The sequence below is a fragment of the Anolis carolinensis genome, chromosome 5 (assembly GCF_035594765.1).
Source record: "Anolis carolinensis isolate JA03-04 chromosome 5, rAnoCar3.1.pri, whole genome shotgun sequence".
Taxonomy (NCBI): Eukaryota; Metazoa; Chordata; class Lepidosauria; order Squamata; family Dactyloidae; genus Anolis; species Anolis carolinensis.
Window position 1 is genome coordinate 31,889,425 of NC_085845.1, and position 20,225 is coordinate 31,909,649.

The 20,225-nt window shown below is 38.5% G+C and overlaps 1 protein-coding gene and 1 long non-coding RNA gene across 3 annotated transcripts in view; one reads left to right on the top strand and one right to left on the bottom strand.

Moving 5' to 3' along the window:
- Positions 1 to 20,225, bottom strand: part of ndst4 (N-deacetylase and N-sulfotransferase 4) — a 149,355-nt gene that overhangs the window by 122,255 nt on the left and 6,875 nt on the right. The gene's annotated exons all lie outside the window — the stretch shown is intronic.
- The window catches only part of LOC134299728 (uncharacterized), a 118,882-nt gene that overhangs the window by 42,731 nt on the left and 55,926 nt on the right, over positions 1 to 20,225 (top strand). The window lies entirely within an intron of this gene.

The window sequence follows — 20,225 nt, forward strand, 5'->3', positions numbered from 1 at the left end:
TTTGTTTAGGGATTTTCTGGCAAGATTTGTTCATGGGGGCCAAGGGGGCTGTCTTTGACTTCTCATAATGTAGTCCCAGGAGTCCATTTCATCTAATAACCTCTGCAATGCCCTTCCAGAGACCATAGACTTACCTAGTAAACTATTGTAAAGTACTACACACTGAATATATCCATTGACAATGCTTTTGTGGATTATCTTCTCATGTCAAATACTTGTACCTAGTTTCTGTAATATCGTTCTGCCACAAACCCCTTCCAACGATCTATGAACTGAGCGTTGTGTGGTTTCCAGACTGATCTATTAATGTTTCAGCAAGAAGGGCTACATTGTATAACATTCCCAGTATTTTTATATCATCTGCAAAAAATCACTTATGAGACAGCTCTATTATTCTTCACATGAATGCCCTCAACCATTGCTTCATGAGTATGGAAAAGAGACAGTGATAATATAATACTCCCTGCAAGGAATGACAATGGTTGATATTCCCATTTCATTTGTGATGAAATGAGATGAGGGATTTTGTTTTGTCCAGGCTTCACCATTGTAAAATGTATTAAATATAATATTTTTAGTGAAAAATAAAACACATAGTTGATCAATATATCAAAGTTATCATTCTTAATTCCATGTTATTATCATAGTGCTTCGGGATATGTGCCTTCAGATTGCTTGCTGATTTATGGTGACTCAACTGCATAGGATTTTCTTAGGCAAGGAATCCTCTGATTCGATGTCACCAGTCCATTTCTCTGAATTACAGCCTACAGCACTTGTTTTTCTTTGGTGGTCTCCCATCCAAGTACTAAGACAGACCCTGCATAGCTTCTAAGATCAGATGAGATCTGGTGCCTTTTAGGTACTTATGATTTAGCTATTTAATTGATAAATTAAGATTCTTGATTAGTGCAAACTATTTATAAGTTGCTTGCTGCAATTTAATGTTTTTGCAAATGATAGGGCTCCAATGAAAAAATATATCAAAAGTCAAACGCAGATCATGTGAAATTCTCCATGAGGCTGCATTTTTGTTTTGAAACTTTGTGAACACTAATAACAGCAACTTGTTTACAATTCTGTTAAGGATATGGTATGTTCCCACTAAATAAATCAGTATGTGACTATTCCAGGAGAAGAAAACCTTTGCAATTTTTGCCACTTAAAAGGGCTGGTAGTGAGATTTTAGGTAAAATCCCATTCAGATTTCATACCATAGATATATTTGTAAACACTAGAGGGCAGTATATTCCTGTTTTCCTAAATAGAAACTGGCATCACTGTATCACCTGTTGCCTACTAGGACAACTGATGTGAAATATACTCAAGAATTGCAAATCTGAAGCAAGAGGTAGAAAAACTATTCCAGACTTCAGTGTTAAAATAATATGATCCAAGTACTGAAAAATAAGGTATTGTGATCATTTTAATATCTACAATATTTCTTATTCTGGAGTCTGTGTCTGTAGATGATCATGAGATCAGAAGGTTGTCAATTTCCTTATTTGTATTTTTGTTGTAATGGTTCCTTTCACTTTGGCAGCAAGATTCTAAGCTATGAAAACAAATGGAAAGAAAATATGTATTATGTATTAAATTATTGATGACCTAGCTAACAAAATACTAGGATGGTTTCCTTTTTCATTCCCTTTATTTTAAATTTTACAAGAGTGTAAGAACACTCTCATTACTCAGTTTCAAAGCCTGTTAGGATAAGAATAAAAAAAACCCCAAAACGCAAACCTGTTCAAGTCCCATTGATACCAATGGGAATGTTTAGGCTAGCCTTAAAATCTCTCACAATAAATTAAGTGGAATTTCAAGAGCTCTAAAACTAGTTGGCTTGCACCTGTGATTCTTAGAAAAAGAGATGTAAATTATATTTGCAACTTTTTAATACCTTATGAGAAAGCTTTCCTCTGGCATCAAGATATTGAAATAATAATCGTTGTAATAGTAGTAGTAGTAGTAGTAAAATAATATCAAGAATTGACAGTCATCAAAAGTCTTTCCTTCCCGAACAAGATGCGAAAACCCAGTGATTCTCCCTCTCTGCCCTTGTGCTTTGCTAATCTGCTGCTGAGTTCGCATGCCCAGTGTGGAACACATCTCACTATGTTAAAACAGTGGATGTGGCTATTAATGAGACATGCTGCATTATCACAGGATGTCTATGCCCTACATCACTGGAGAAATTATACTGTTTAGCCGTTATTGCACCACCTGACATCCACATGGAAGTAGCAGCCAATAATGAAAGGACCAAGACAGTGACATCTCTGGCCCTTCCCCTGTTTGGATATCAGCCAGCATGCCAACGCCTTAAATCAAGAAATAGTTTTCTAAGACCTACAGAGATACTCACAGGAACACCTCAACAAGTGAGAATACAAAAGTGACAGGCTAAAACCCAGAACCTTAAGCCATGGCTGAGACCGAATGAGAGAGTCCCTCCTGGGCACACAGAAAACTGGGCGACTTGGAAGGTGCTGAACAGACTGTGCTCTGGTACCACAAGATGCAGAGCCAAGTGTTGTGACTCAGCTTGAATCTAGGATTGACTCTGATGAGGAAAGAGGGATTCAGGTTCAGAATCTCCCCGAAAGGCCTGTAGATTTGGAAGATGAGGAACAGAGAATGCAGGTTCAGTTTCCCACAGGGAGTGGATGACCCTGAAGCCAGCCAGGTGCACACTGACATGGGAACGGCGGAAGGGAGGATAGAAGGTTCCCAGCTTAATAATGAGTCTCAGCAAATTAACGAGCAAGCTGACCTTATTTATTTATTTATTTATTTAATTATTTATTTACAGTATTTATATTCCGCCCTTCTCACCCCTAAGGGGACTCAGGGCGGATTACATTATATACATATATACATTATATACAAACATTCAATGCCCATAAACACATTGAACAGAGACAGACAGACAGACAGACAGACGCAGAGGCAATTTAACCTTCTCCTGAGGGGATGTTCGATTCTGGCCACAGGGGGGCAGCTGCTTCATCATCCACTCTGATGGCACTTCCTCACTTCCTCATTCCAACGTTGTAAATTAGTTAAACTTGCCTCCCCACTTTTATAAGTGGTACCTTATTTCCTACTTGATAGATGCAACTATCTTTCAGGTTGCTAGGTCAGCAACGAGCAGGGGCTATATTTTATTTTTAATTGACGGGTGCTCACCCCGCCACGGGCTGGCCTCGAACTCATGACCTCATGGTCAGAGTGATTTATTGCAGCAGCTGCTTACCAGCCTGCCCCACAGCCTGGCCCCACCTTGGTGGGATGGGCTCCTTAGATAGAGCTGAGCGTTTGGAATTGAGAGTACGGCGTAGTGTGAGAATTGCAAACAGGTGGGGGGAGATGAGGGGGCAGAGAAATGCTTTCATGTTTTGCAAAGAGTGTTAAAAGGGGTGTGTTCGGGGAAAAGCTTTTGTCAAAGCAACTTTCTCGCTACTGGAGAAGCAAGCTCCAGTTTTCCTGCTGTGCTTTAGATTATATTGCAGCCCATGTATCCATGTTTCTTGGAATTTGTCATGCTGTCTTTGGATGTTGTTTATTCCTTGTAAGCTCTGGACTTATTTCTCAAGACTATATTTGTAACTAACTTTTGGTGCTTTACTTTTGCTTTTTGAATAACTTTTTTCTATCTATCTTTAATAAACTGAAAAGACTCAAACCTGCTGTGGAGTTTGTATGTTAGAGCAAGGTGAATCAAGGCTGAGGTGTGACACCAACCTTAAAAAATGAGGCCACAAAGTGGAGTCCACGACATGCGAGTGTGGGGAAGAGCAAACCACAAACCACCTACTACAATGCAGTCTGAGCCCTGGCACATGCACCATGGAGGACCCTCTTATAGCAACACCAGAGGCACTCCAAGTGGCCAGCTTATGGTCAAAGGATATTTAATGGCAAGTTTTTAACTTTGTTTTTAAATACATTACAGCTGTACCCTCGATTCACTTCTGATACGATAAATACGATAAATAAAAATAAAAATTTGTTTAATAGCATTATGGCCAATGACAGTAGAAAGAAAAGTTCTACAGTGACAATGAAGGGATAAGGCAAGTGTGGAAATAGGCTGCCTAGTGGCAATGGGTTTTCATTGTCTTCCCTTGCCACTTCTGCATGATTCTGGAATTGTTACTGCATGATGAGTGAACCAACATAATAACCCCATTCAATGTTTCATGCAAAAAAGGTAGGAAAAATGTGTTTTGCACTAAACCATGATTTTTGCACAAAAATGTTGTGTTTTACAAAAAATATTATTTTCTATCCCCCCCACAAAAATAAATTCATGAAATGTTTGCAAAAAGTCCTACCAAAATCCCATGTGCAAAAGATTCTTATAGTTTCATCCACCAGAAAATGTTCATATTCACATGTAAGAGTGAAACAAGTGAAGACTGACATCCTTACTTATTATTTTAATAAAATAATAGCTAATCATGTTTGAATAAACAGCTACAAGTGACATGATACATAATGTTAATAAATATAATGAACAATATAGAATGCGGAGGACATTAACACTTTAGAAACATTTGTTTGCCCTCTGCTCCCACTTACTGGTCCTGTAAAATTGGGTACTAATTGTGTATAATAAATTAGACTCATTGTAAAGATGGTCAAGAGATATGATTAAGTGACAAATCCTTCCTCCTTCAAACACACCTCTGCAGCTTCATCACTGCCAAGGTCTTGCTTGAAAGGGGGTAACTGTATGGAAAAACTGTTTAGCAATAAAATTGGCAAACGGTTTCCTCTACCATCGCTATAAAAAGTCAGAAGCCTTTTTATTGCAGTGGTAAACTTACACTGGGTTTGGAAACCCAATATCTTGTGAATTTCACCTCTGCCTTGGTAGGAGTTTTTGTATGTGTGTATTTGCAGGATGAGGAAACTGCTTTAGCCATTTTCAGTAAGCTATATGATGTAGACTCTATATATAATCTTCCCGTACTTCTTAAAACTTTGATGAAAGCTTAAGAGCAAAAAGCAAAGTAACCACTGTTCACTCACTTCTCCAGTGTAATAGACATTTGCAAATAGCAGGTGTTTTGATGCTGCACCTAGAAGAACTACTAAATAGAAAAAACATTTTTATTGAATTTGTTGTCCTTTCTGGTTACAGCATGGCAGAAAGTCCTAAAAGAAGGAATGGACTGAGGACAATATTAAGCAACCATCGCACATGGTTGTATTTCCAAAAGGTGTCATGCCAAAAGTAATTCTGGAAGATGGAAATTATGGTAATAATGACCACAAAATCATTCCTTTGGAACAGTGGTTCTCAACCTGGGGACCACAGATGTTTTTGGCCTACAACTCCCAGAAATCCCAGGCAGTTTACGAGCTGTTAGGATTTTTGGGAGTTGAAGGCCAAAAACATTTGGGGACCCCAGGTTGAGAACCACTGCTCTGGAAAGAATGGAGGTTTAACACTGAAGCAGCTACTACCATCAAAGTGTTGTTGTTACTGTTTTTAAATAGCAACTCAAAAGATAGGTGCTTATCTTTTGACAGTTTTGTAGCTCTTTGAGGTCTGCTAATCAGGCTGCATGAAAACAGAGAGCCACAACGTATGCCTCTGGTCTTAGTTTTCCCACTGCTAAGTGTCAGCTTACTTGGGTAAGGCTTCATTCAATTTCATCTCCATGATTTGAAATCTACATAAAAGGGATGAAAAATCATGCAAGGGATGAAGAATCAGTTTTGGTCAGGAAGACCAGCTGTCTAAGAGCCTCATTGCACTGATGAGGTCCTCCAGATTGAATCTGTCGGCCCCTGTGGTGATTTGGGGGGGGGGCAATTCCAGTGCCCCACTTCACTGGCAGCTGATGCTTCCTCATCACATGTGGGGAAATGTCACCGCAAGGCTTCCCCTTGTGGTATCCCCGTTGTCCCTAATGCAATATGGAGCGGCTCCTGTGTTTGTGGCACAGCATAATTGGATGTTGCCACCCCAAATGAGCCATGGAGTCCTGCCAGAAGTGAGGCTACATCGTGTGATGGGCAGTGTAGGGCTCTGTGGCTCAACTGGGAAGAAGTGTGCTAGGATGCAGAAATTTCGTTGTGTGATGAGGTTGCAAGTCACAGAGTAACTGATTCTGGATCAAGATCCTGAGGCTAAATTATGTAATATCAGGACTCCTTGAAGCAGAGCCTCCTACACTTACATCCTCACCGAAAGCACTTTTGGAGACTGTCTTCCCTGAATAAATGTTCTTTATAATATTAGAGGTTCCTATGTTCTCCCTCATGTTTGCTAGATCAGGCAATGCAGGCTGAAAGACTTGTGGCTCAAGGAAGAAAGGCCAGGCCTAGACTAGAGGTCATGTGAAGGGTGGCTCATCTCAGAAGAGTTTCTCTCATTGAAAGCCACACTATACATATATGGATGTGTGTATGTGCATTCTGAAATACATACATTGCCTTCAGTAGACATAATTATATTGAATTGTTTTTGAATGCCTCTTTCAAAGCATCTGATATGTCTTTCTCCAACATGTTATTGGGTAGCAAACAGACTTTGGCATACAGCACACTTCTTCTAGCCCCCCCCCTCTCATTTGTGAGAAAGAGAAAGAGAAAGAGAGAGGGGGGAATAGGGATGGAGAGAAAGACACACACATGCACACACACAGAGCCCCCTAATTCCTTTTAATGTCATGGCTCACATTTCTAAAATTTGCAAATCTAATGATTCTATCCTGAACCATTTCTCTCCTCATAAGCAATAAAAATACAGACTGAATAACTAAATGATACCATGGCATAAATGATACCTGCACCTAGACAATCCCCATGATATTACAATTCAATACATTAAAATTTATCATTGGGATTTGAAAATGCTTTTTGGCTACATTTTTGGACCATGTGTCAAGTCATTGCACTGAGCCAATTTGATTTAATTGAATTTTGCAAGTAACTTTTTGCGAGACACTCTCAAATGCTTTGGTGAAGTCCATATATATTACATTTACTGCTGGTTTTGTATCACTGCCAACAGCACAATCAAGTTTCTGAGGTATGATTTGCTTTCCGCTTTTCAGCCAAGAGACCTGCATTAATGCAACATTAAGGCTGCACTTTAAAAAAATAAAAAGGAGCAAGCAATGTAAATGCCGAGGTTCCAATAGTGCTGTTAATTTGAACACGTACTCAGTGGTTTTATGGCACACAGCTGGTGACTGAACAGCCACAGTAAACTAAAAGCAAAACAGGGAGAAAAAAAATCCATAGGAGTGATAACTTATTTGATTTGTTTCCCATTTCTCAAATCTTTGTGCTTTAAAGCTACGGCTGAATTCTTTTCTCCCACAATGCTCTTATCCTTGTAGAGAACAATTAATCTACTATACCCATATCTGGGGATTTGATAGTGTGTAATGCCATGTGTCCTTTGTGTGAATTTACACATAAAGGACACATGGCATTACATGCTATCAAGTCTCAAGATACTGGTATAGTAAGATTAATTGTTCGCTACATATGGCATTACAAGCTCCTGGAAAGGTATCAAAAGAGATTCAGATTAGTAGCCATAATAATTAATAGAATGTTAGATAGAAATGACAACACATTTTTAGTCATGGAAACAATATTGTTTGATAAACATGAAGATTATTGATAGCACCTAGATAATGACTGTGAATGTCATGATGCAATACCTAAGAGAATGTGGTCATACCTAGGAGAATGTGGCTGGACTCCATCTTTCTCTCTCCTATGTGACTTGGTATGAGTATCTGTCTATGTTGTATGTGACTGTCTAATGACTCTGATTGTTTGCAAGTACAAGACAGAAAGAGAATCTGCGTATCTGATTGTATATTTGTATATATTGCAATAGTGAAGATTAAAGCCTTTGGATATTTTGGATGAAAACCTGAATCTGTGAGTTTACTAAAACGGTGTGTAGATAAGTCAGATGCTGGCAGTTGGACTGTGCTGATAGACAGGTTGAAGCATGTTTTATGCTGTGAAAGCACTCTGCTGTATTTTTGCTTGTTTCTGGGGCACTTGATATCCAGCCCGCAGCAGTTTGGGGGAGGTCATGATTTGGAAACTATAAACCACTTCATGACGAGTATCCCACGACACAGAATGCTATATATACTAAGGACAGATAACTCTACCTTTTTTGTGGTTTACATTTTTTGGAAGAAGGAATCAAATTCGGATATTTTCTGTAAAAACTAAAAGTTCTGCTTCAATCTGCATTTTCCTGGTCTGCACATTAACGTCACACACATCCTTATTACCTCAAAGTGAGAAAATCATTTCCAACCACACATTTTCCCTATGCAAACTCACTTCAGTGTTAAGGGAAAATTCTGTGATGTTTTACTTCATATATTTCTGGCCATATCACCGTGGCTGCTTCAGGTCCCTCTTCCTCTCATGGATGGAAGTATATGTATGTCCACCTTGGAAATATATGTATACCTTGATAGAATATGGGGCATTCTATTAAGAAAAAGGGCAGATATCTGAATGTTGGAAGCTAGAGGTGCTAATGTCAATAAGTAATTATTTACACAAATACACCTCCAAAAATACAGGCACTATCAAAATGAATAGAAAATTGTGTTTCATGGTGGCAAGATTCAAGGGACTTTTCATCTACCAGTTCCACCCAAAATCTCACCTCCTGCCTTAACACCAATGTCAAATTGGACTGCAGGCACATCTAAAATAACCCAGGTTTTCCAGAAAAATGTGGAGTCAAAGGTCAGTCTTTTACATTAAGATTTAAGCTCTTGGGGTCAGCAACCAGTAGTTGTGGTTACAATTCCAGACCCTGAGAACATTCTCTTAAACAACAGACAGTGTCTGGCCACATTCTGTGTTGGTTACATAGACCTCAGAAAAGGATTGCAACATATGCATTATGTAGATATTTCACATGCACAATTTGTTGTTGTCAGTGTAACTATGAGGTTCTATAAAATACTAATGCTTGGTATAACTTCATCTCTATCAACCAATGCTGTGAGCAGGTGGTACTGAAAGTAGTTCTGGTATTAGAAGATCTTTTAGGCAAAATTATTGTGTGTGATCTGTTTGCTTTCCTGCTCAGTTTCAGGACTCATTTCAGCTTCATGTTTCATGAGGGTAAGGACTAATATTTCAGACCTACCCAATAGCATGTAGATGGAGAAGAAGTTAAGAATGTACACCTTTGGTACATTTTGGTGTAAGGCACAACTCTGTAACAGCCTACACTAGACCCGAGACTTTGGAGGTGAAGGAGGAGACTATCCTTGAGGCAGACCTGGAATTTTTGCTTTCATTTATAAGGTCCTGGGACGTAGATAGGAATACCCTGAGTTTACTTTTCAGTAGGTGGCTGGTTGGCGAGGAACCCAATTATTAATTTTCCTCTGGGCTCAGATGTTTTCCCCAAGAGAAGGCTGAGGAGGTGGTCATGAACTGACTCTTGCCCTTAGCTAGTTTTACATCATATTGCTCCCTCTTTCATAGCTTCTTCAAGATTCAGCTTATTTAAATAGGACATTTGTCAAATAAAGCAGTCCTTAATTAACCCTACCCTTGGTGTCTTGTCTCATTATTCTGTGTTCATCAAAGTATATTGCAAAAATACAATGAAGTTTGGGAAACCAAAAGGATAACTGTTCATTATTTTTTGGGGGAGTGGGATTTGGTTTAACTCATATTAAAATGTGAATAAAATTAAATTCTCTCAAATCCTTAAAATTCATGGTTGTCGTTGTATACATCCAAACTGTTTCTGACTTATGGTGCCCTTAGGTAAACCTATCACATTTTTTTCCTGGCAAGATTTGTTCAGAGATGATTTGACTTAAGCTTTATTCACTGTTTTGTCTCATCCCGAGGAGAGATTTTCCAGTCTGCTTTTACATCACTTCTTATGAAGTAAATCATACTGATGAGTTGTACTGATTTCTGCTTTCTACATTGTTGGAATCTGTGCAAGGATGAGGTAAAATACAATTATGATTACCACTAGTACTACTGGTATTTTTCTACATTTTTGGAGCAATGTATCTGATGTTATAGGCTAACAGACATAGTATGTAAAGGAATGAACAAGAAGAGAAAAGCCAGGCAAGTACCACTATACAGCTCCAAATAGAATTGTATCCATATGCGTATGTGTGCGATTCAGTGTCTGAATTCTATTGCCTAACATTTTTGTGGTTCACAGGAATCTTACAGTACTTTGGCATTACATGCTGTTTCAGTGGTCTGTAAAATGGATGGGGCCTCATGAATATAAAAATTCATAATGCACTAAAAATATCATGAAGGCAGCATGAATGCAAAACTCCCTAATCCACTAAAGCTTTTATGGTAGCAAAGAGATTGCATTTCCCTTTATGACACAAAAGTTTTCCAAACTTCTGCAAGGTCTGTAGTATTTTATACCTTTAAGCTGTTTGGGCCTTCTATTTTGGAACAGCTGCTAGAATAATATGAAATGCTATTTGAAATTCTTTATCTTTCAAGTGAATACAGGTTGGGGCCTAATCTCAGTTCTGCAAAGTTCCAGTGTTATTGTTCCTTTTTTGCTTCAAGTAACAGTTTATGCAGTGACAACCCAATCCACATTTCAGGAAGCTACATTTTGATTTGACATGACTTGGCTGATATCAAGGATAGTAGTTATGAATATATAACAGAGTTATAGATCCTTAATATCCACATTCAGTAAGACTATATACACTTAGGATTGATTTATATAAATACCACAACAGCCCACTTTAAAATGCAGCCACCGTATTGGACGAATGAACTCCACTCAGCTGACAGTTGGGGTTCAAGAAGGGTAACACTGCCACCCTGCTCTTGTCTGTGTCATTCAGAAGCAGGACCCCTGTCACAAGTCTTTGTCACAGTGTTGTGGGTTTGTGGGATGGGGATGGAAATATCCTCCTTGTATCTGGATTGCCAGCTGAATGAACCTCCAATATCTGTATTATTGTGACTTATTCCTTCTCCTTAACTAGGTAGCTGATTAAGTAATTGTAATAAGATAGCATTTGAAGAATAATGATTTTGGAAGAAGCCATATGGAAAATATCACATCATTAAGAGCAACATTATTTACCAAGAAAATAACTGAGCAGGATGCTAGATTCCACTTCACTGATTTACTACAGCAGGAAATGACATGATTTTGAATTCTAGCATGAATTGGCTGTTATCTTGAATTCGCTCCTTCTGGAGGAAGAAATTGAGAATTCCTTAAAATAATTTCATTCGCAAGCTATGATGACTGGTGGCTTCCATGTCAGGTAAATGGTGAATTTGCACAAAGTTTTAGTCTAAAATGTAAGGGATCACTTCAAGGTGTTAATGCAGTGAATTTTTCCACATTGATATCCTGTCCCCATATAGTGGAACTAATTTAGAAATTAAATACTTATAATGGATAGGAAATGGACAGATTCTGGAACTGTTGAATTACATAAGGGAAATCATAGCAGCATTTCCTTGGTGACAGGAAACTCTATACATGATAAGAGTTTGAGAGGAAGCTTCAGAGTTCTGCTATGCAGTTTGGTATATCAGAAGTAAATCTAACATGTTGAGAGAGATGCCAATAAGTTCACATAGTGGAAACTGGTGACTTCCATGTCAACAAGGAGGTAATTCCACTCAAGGGTTTAGTACAAATTTTAAATATCTAAGAATTGAAATTATTAAATATATGGTTTAACATCTTGGATAGTTCCTTCTGGATCAATGGTAGGGAAGGCTGCGTAGGTAAACATTCCTATCATGTTTTATTAGTTGAATCATCTCTGATGCTTTAGTCATATACATGAATAGGTAAAGGTTTCCCCTGATGTTAGGTCCAGTCGTGACCGACTCTGGGGGTTGGTGCTCATCTCCATTTCTAAGCTGAAGAGCCAGCATTGTCCATAGACACCTCCAGGTCATGTGGCCGGCATGACTGCATGGAGCGCCGTTACCTTCCCACTGGAGTGGTACCTATTGATCTACTCACATTTGCATGTTTTCGAACTGCTAGGTTGGCAGGAGCTGGGTCTAACAGCGGGCGCTCATTCCGCTTCTGGGATTTGAACCTGGCACCTTTCGGTCCGCAAGTTCAACAGCTCAGCACTTTAACTCACTGTGCCACCAGGGCTTAAATGGACTCCCATGTTTTTGTTTTATCTTTTAATAAGAAAGATTTTAATAGAATGATTGAGAATAGTTTTCAGTCTTGGGTTGGGCATGTCAGGGGATATGGATGTAAAAATATGGGCTCATGAGAGTTATATTTTCTTAGACTGAAAGTGTATCTCAGGAATGCTTGATGATTCATGATGAAAACTACACTTTTTCAATCCCTCCATGTTGCAGGTAGATTCCTTTATTTATAACCATAATGAAGATACATGACCCAACAGAGTTTTTCCACTGGCAGAACTGCATTCACCAGCAGAAACCTAAGATACATCATTTTATCTCCTACTCCCCTTACCCTCTCAAAGCCTGCTCTGAAGGTGTGAAAAACCTTGGAAAAAAGAGTTTGGGGCAGCATAGGAGGATGAAGGAAAGAAGAGTCTATCACAGAAACACTATGCCATTATCAAATTGGTATCAACCCTTGTTTGGTGAAAGAGAGCAGAAACCAGTCAATGTAAGATTACACTTTAGACACATTTATTTTCACTTTTTCCCCATCCTTGCTGACACAGAACATGTAGAAGTGACTATATAATCTATATAGTCAATAAATGATTATATGTAGGCTAGGATAATTAATTCACTTTGTGGTTAACATATGTTAAATGGGGAGAGTCAGCCACCTTATACTAAGATGAGTGGGGAAGAGCCTCATTGAAAGATAAAGCTAATTTGAGCAGTAATGACTGGCTAAGAAAGCTTGAAATATACAATTAACATGATAAATACAGGGCCAATATGTACCCCTGAAAGCAGTGGCTGAGATACTGTTAGAAAACACTAAATGATGAAGGTAACTTGTGATCCATTCTAAGCTGTTCCAATTGCTTGGGGGTGAAACTATTTCCATGTACTGAGTGGTCTTTAACATAATTTGTTTGGTTGTAGGGAAACAGGACCTGCTTGCACAAGGGGGCACTGCAATGCAGCAATAAAAAAAATAGAATTGTTGACACAACATGTACTAACACCCAATGGGATATTGGTCACTATCTCCAGTCACCTCTGGAGGGATAGCCAATGTTACTTGATGCATTTGATGAAGTAGACCCTAGCCTAGAAGTCCTACAATACCAAAACAGTTCTGTCACTAAGATACCACTAGAGCAGTAGTTGTCAACATGTAGGTTCCCAAATGTTTTGACCTTCAACTCTCAGAAATCCTAATAGCTAGTAAACTGGCTGGGGTTTCTGGAAGTTGTAGGCCAAAACACCTGAGGACCCACAGGTTGACAACCACCGCACTAGAGGCTATTGTATGGAATCATTTTTGTAATTGTTCTGTAAGTATTTGAAACATTTGCACTTGTGATATGGAGGTTCTCTGAAGTTTTGAAGACTATGCAGTTTTAATGCATGCTTTGATAAATATATCAGGCTGGAAGGGTTTCAAAGCATAGTCCCATAGGCAGTGTCTATCACTTGAAGATCAACCTAGCTAATTACAGGAAGAATTATTCCCATAAGGACAACCATAAAGTAGTTGAATTATAGCTACTGTGTATATAATAGTTACTGCCTGTTATCAGTGGAGCAATTTCAGACATTGATAAAATCACAGGTCTTCAGGTTATACAAGTGCCGGGAAAAAGTTTGGCAGTCACACAACTATATCTCTTCAGAGTGTTAGATGTTGGTCTGAAGTGACTTTCATTAAAATTACAATAGTGTGTGAAAACATGATATCATGCTCAAAAAGCAGTAAAGTCCAAAAGTTCATTTGGCTCTGGAATTTATATAGTGAAATGTAGTAGGAGATGGAGATTTTAAAAAATATGTGACAAATGTATCTGGCACTTCGGCACAAAAGAAGTTTTTCATCCTAGATCATCAACTCTAGAATTCATTGGCTTCCCGTCAGGTATCACAGGAAGCTATATGTCCCAATTCATATTTGCTGTTCAGCCTATACTTAAAACATTTCACCTATACTTCTCTTGATGCTCCCCTCCCTCCTAATAACTGGAATATACCATTGGAATATATCATTGTACTTTATAATTGGTGGACCGGCACAATACATGTTCAGTAGTTATGGGAATGAACAACAGCATGGAAGCTCACTGAGAGAGCTGCAGTGTTTGTTTGTTTGTTTTTTAACATATATATAATTAAAATTTGTGTTATGTGAAAAAAGCATACAATCTACGAAATTCAACAATCAAAATAGAAATGCCTTCAAGTTGAGATGTTTGTCAACACTGCAATTCTCTGTGTTTTCAGAGAATTGCCATGTTGATAAACATCTCAACTTGGAGGCACATTCTGCCTTTACTTTCTCCCTATAAAAGAAATGTTAAATCTAGGGACTCATTTATCCCCACATGGGAGAAAATCAGATAAAATCACACAAAAATCAGGTTTGAGATAATTCTCACACCAAGACAACAACAATATCTGCATTAACAAATTAAGTATACAACCTTTCATCATCACAGCCAAGGGCAAGGAATTGTTGGAGTTGCAATTCGAACCATGTGATGGACCAATAGAATAATGTTATTGTCATTGTACAACAAAATTAAATGCCATCCCCGAACACATTATATATGTAGAATGACAAAACAAAACACTCATCCTTCCACATTCTAATCACTATTGCACAAACCTTAACGCCACATCAGTGTGAAACCATAGAGTTCAATATAGTCACTGGTATAAAACTATTTAGCTATTTGTGATTCCTTTATTTTATCACTTTTGGACTTGTTTGTTATGCAATGCTTTTGACATGAAATAAAATAATATAGTCACAGCTCTAGGATAAAAGCTATCTCTCAGCCTATTTGTCCTTGTTTTTATTATCCAATATCATCTGCCAAATGGTAATAATTTAAAAAAGAACATCCAGGGAGAGATGGATTCCCTCTCATGACCTTGGGAATGATCCAAAACCCAGAGACTTCTAGCTGTCACCCAAATCCAAAGCTATAACCTCCTACAAATGAAAGAGAAATATTTTCTGTATAGGACCTCTCTGCATATTAGATCTCTATCCTAGGCTCCATAAGAAAGCAAGTGATATCCTGCTGTTATTGCCAAAAATTCCTCTCCTCCCAGGAAAACAACCTGATATATTCTAGCACACCCTTTCTCCAGGTTCCAAAGCTTCCTTAATTCAGCTTCAATTTACCATTAAGGGCTGATCTTCTAGATCAGTGTACATGTTACCAGGTGGGTGGCTGCGTGTCTGGCAATGATTGAATGACAATATGTTCAGCCAAGGACTTCTGCATGAATGAAGCCAACTCCCACTTTCCTAGTATGGAATCTCTTGATTACAAACTGTGTAAAATCTTTTATTTCCAGTGCTGAATATTGGACTAAAACCCAACTGAAAAAATGTAAAATTCTATATTTTTGGCAAAAAATTGACTATTGCTTGCCAGATTTTGTAGTCCAACAGCACCTGAAAATCAATAGATTCTCCATACTTACTCAAGCTCTAAATTTCACTCAGTGAAGATCAAATTGAGTAGATCAATTGTGGACAGATACAGGGGTTAGGAATCCATATTTGGTCCCCAGGAGACCTTGGATTATTGTGTCTCCTGGTAACACCCCCCACATCCATAATAATCTTCACTAAGCCTAAACTTGCCTGGGAGCTCCAAAGAATAGCAAAATTATTCCCCATGTCCCCTAGAAGATATTTGAGGAGAACATTTTGAAACCTGCAGGGACCTGAGGACTACAAAAACAGTCCTGGGGGCTTCTTTGGGGCCACAGGCTGAACATTTTCCAGCCCCTTGGACTAGACAGTTTAAAAAGCTTCCTTCATGATTCCATGCTTTGTTATTAATTAGAATAATAGAATCATAGAATTGAAAGAGACCACATGGACCATTCAATACAAACCCCTGCCATGCAGGAAAAGTACAATCAAAGCACCCCTGACAGATGGCCTCTGTTTAAAAACTTCCAAAGAAGGAGCTTCCACCGCACTCTGAGGCAGAGAGTACTTCTGTTGAACAGCTCCTACAGTCGGGAAGTTCTTCTTAATATTCAGGCGGAATCGCCTTTCCTGTTATTTTAACCAATTGCTCCAAGTCCTAGTCCTACTTGCAGAATTGTTTCAGTATACTACAGTGAACAGAATATGTGTGTTTTTCAGTATTGTTAGAGCAGAAGCTCAAGCACATGACTCTCCAAGACAAGATACATTTTGCCAAGAAATTTCAGGATGCCTCATGCCCACTTGGTCCCTTGTGCTTTGGGGCATATGTGATTAGGTCTCTGGCTACTACACACTCCTGCTGTCAATGTTTGTGAACACCACACCCTATTACATTCCAGCATCTTGAATGACAGTCATTCTCAGTGCATCAACACTATGTTGGATTGCTGCCTTTTCCAGTACACTCTGGGGTGCCATTAAAGGAAGCCAAATGTTCTCCTTCACACTAGTTCAAGAGCTGACACTTTATTCTCTGTATTCTGTTCTGCCAGGGTTTGTGTACAGTGCAAAAACAACAACTTCAGTTGATGCTTTGGACTTCAGGCTACTTTCTCTAGCTATGCTTGGCAGGCCAATCCATATTATGACCACAAAACCACATATTATTTTCTTAAAAGCGAAGCATTGGTATAGTACATCCTTCCTTTCTCTCATTAGCTGAAGTGTTTGGTTGGTTCTCTCAATATATTAATTTGCCACTCTGTTCAACCCCGACTGCCTCTAAAGGCAAATGTTTCAAACATTGCTGAAGACATGACTTTTCTAGTATTCAAGTTGCATCAGAAGAAATGGTGGCTGGTGTCACTGACCAGGGTTATGGCTGTTCCTAATATTAGTCACAGTGAGGTGACCACCAATGACCACAGATTTTGGTGTCATGAAAGGGCAACTCATATTTACTCATTATTATTGTACTTTAATTGCCAGTAATGAGAAAAAGTGTGTGTGGAATTTTCTGCTTCAAGTTCCTGAATAACCTTTGGGCAGTTTTGGGTACGATGTTTTTTTTTTTTCTCCTGCTTCTGGCAATGGAATCTTTTAGGCTTACATCCATGTCTATTCAAAAATGACTTAAGAAAAGCTCTCTTGATTTTGGCCATTCAAATATACTATTATCTTAGCGAAGCTACCAACCCCCCAATGTTGATTAAATTGAAGGTACACTGAGCATATTAATGCTCTACTCTTTTAAGGGATAGATTTGAATAAGGACAATATACATGATCTGAGTGTCATGACTGGCCCAACTTTCCACCATTGTCTGGAATCGCCATGCCCATCAACCTAGTCATGATGGATGTTGATGTCTAACATTTCTGCAGGGCACAAGGGTAGAAGAATCTGAATTATCTATTGAGACAAATGCATGGGGCAGCAGTTTTGGAGTGTCTCAAAGCAACAACAAATTGTTACACTTTGGCTAATTATTTCATTAATTATTATAATATTTTCCCCTTCTAGGAAAAGAGAGGGGTGGTAGTGAGGGTTTTCTGCTTCATGAACTAAACTAATTTGACTGATGTTAATGATTATGCACCTTTACTTGGGGATAGGTATCATGTACTGTCCCTCCACCTCAGATAGCAACATGTCTTAGAATCATAGAGTTGGAAGAGATCACAAGGGCCATTCTGTCTCTGTTTAAAAACCTCCAAAAGAGGAGCCTCCATCACACTCCAAAGTGTTGTATACCACTGCTGAACGCCTCTTACTATCTGTTGGGCTGGGTCTGTTGGATGTTTTTGGATGCAGCTGGTGTGCTACTGGTAGGAATGTTTTTTTTAAAATAATACCATAAAATAAATGGAGATTGCTACAATCAGCACCTTTAGTTTTCCTACTAAGTTATGTAAATTTGCCCATAAACTAAGAAGGGTAGAATGGTACATGGGAAGACTTCCTAGAGTACTTAATATATTATCAGAAAAAAATGGTCAGCATGAAAGAAGAAAGAAGGAAGGAAAGCTCAAATATTTCCAATCTAAAATAGGATGTTTCCTACAAAAATATATTTCCCAGTTAATAATAATAATAATAATAATAATAATAATAATGATAATAATAATAATAATTTCTTACCCGCCTCTCCTCGTGGCTTGAGGTGGGTTACAGAACAATTAAAACACAAAAAACATTGTAAAAATACCACAGATACACATATTAAAATGTATTTCTATAAAGATATAAATTACAACATATTTATATAAAATACATATTAAAATACACTAGCAGAGATTAAACAAAGGACACATGTTTAAAATTTATGCTAAAAAACTGGTTGGGTAGGCCTACTGGAAGAGATAGGTCTTTAGATGGTTTTTTAAAATTCCGACAGTTCATTTAGCTGTAAGAGCTCTTCCGGCAGGTCATTCCACAGTCTTGTGATGACAGATGAAAAGGTCCTCTGGGTGACAGTTGCCAGTCTGTTTCTGGCTGTAAGGAGTAACTGTCCCCCAGAGGACCTAAGTATGTGGGGAAGATTTATGGGAGAAGGTGATCCTTTAGGTAACCTGGACCCAAACCATGTAGGGCTTTAAAGGCTAAAACCAACACCTTGTACTTTGCTCAGAAACTAATTGGTAGCCAGTGGAGTTACTCTAGGAGAGGTATAATATGTTCACTCTTAGATGTTCCTGTAACCAATCTGACTGTCATATTTTGAACCAACTGGAGTTTCCAAATATGGTACAAAGGTAGCCCAATATAAGGCGCATTGCAGAAGTTCAACCTTAAGGTGACCAGTGCATGCACTACCATCTTCAGGTCCTCCAAATCTAGGAAGAGGCGCAGCTGGCATATCAGCCAAAACTCCTAACCATCATATCTACCTGGGTTGACATTTGGAGAGATGGATCCATGAGCCCTCCCAAGCTGTGAGCACAGGGGGAGTGTAATCCCATCCAGAATTGGTTGAAGCACCTCCACTCCCAGATTAGGATCCTTGATGCCAAGCACCTCTGTTTTGTCTGGATTCAGTTTCAATTTTTCCTTGTATTAATAGCAAATCTGGCTCTATCATTGGGCAGAATAAGACAGTCACCAGGAGGTAGATTTTGGATGTCACAAAGAGGTTACTAAAGGAGAAAGTTGTATGCTTAATGTCCTGCATTCCCTAAAATAGCCTACAGCTCAGAAAGCTATCCAATTAGGAATGCTGAATAACAAGATGCCATTTCGGATTTTGTACAAGGAATAGGAAGAAGTGCCATCTTGTTCACCATCTCAGGCAGGAGTTATTTCCTCCACCTCTGATTGCTGGGCTGTTCAGGGAGAAAGGAGTAAAAGGGGGAGTAGATTAGTTTCTAAGTTGTATTAATTTAGTTAATAGAATATAATTCAATTGTTTTATCTTGCCTTTTCCCTAATATATATCCCAGGGTGTTTGTCTTTTACCTAGACCTGATCTATCTCTAGTTATGTAGCAGTGTCAGCCTATAAGTATTGCCAAAAAGGCACAGTTTCATAAAACAGAAGCTAACCATCCCAAAGTTGTTTCACAGGCTATTTCGGTGAATTAGGTCTCATAGATTGGCAGCAGATAGAATGATTTGGAGTCCACTTTTCACAAGAGGAGAAATAGTAGCTATATCTAAAATTTAACAGTGGTGATGTGAGAGGCAGAAAATCATGCTATAGAGATGAAAAAGCAATTTGCTTTGTGAAGCAGTACAGTATGCACAGAAACCCATGTAGTATGAGGTTTTTCCCCTCACAAGAAGCAAACTGTCTTAGGCACACTTTCAATGAGAATAATAAAAAAAACACCTTGGCAGTGAAGATATGGTGGCTCCCATGTCAATGGGTGGTAAATCTGCTTTAAGTTTAAAGGAGCTATCCAAGCTTCTGAAAGTCTTTTGAAGCCAGAATTCAGCACTTTGGATAGCTCCTCTAAAATTTGCCTTTCTTTAGCTTAGTGGTGTCAATTCTGAGTGGTAGTGTTTTTTCTAGGGTTTCAAATAACTCATTACTTATAATTAACCCATATTCTCGAAATGAATGTATAACTAAGCTAGCATGTTACTTAAGGAGGAGGAATGACTTCATTCTTTCTGTTATGAAAATA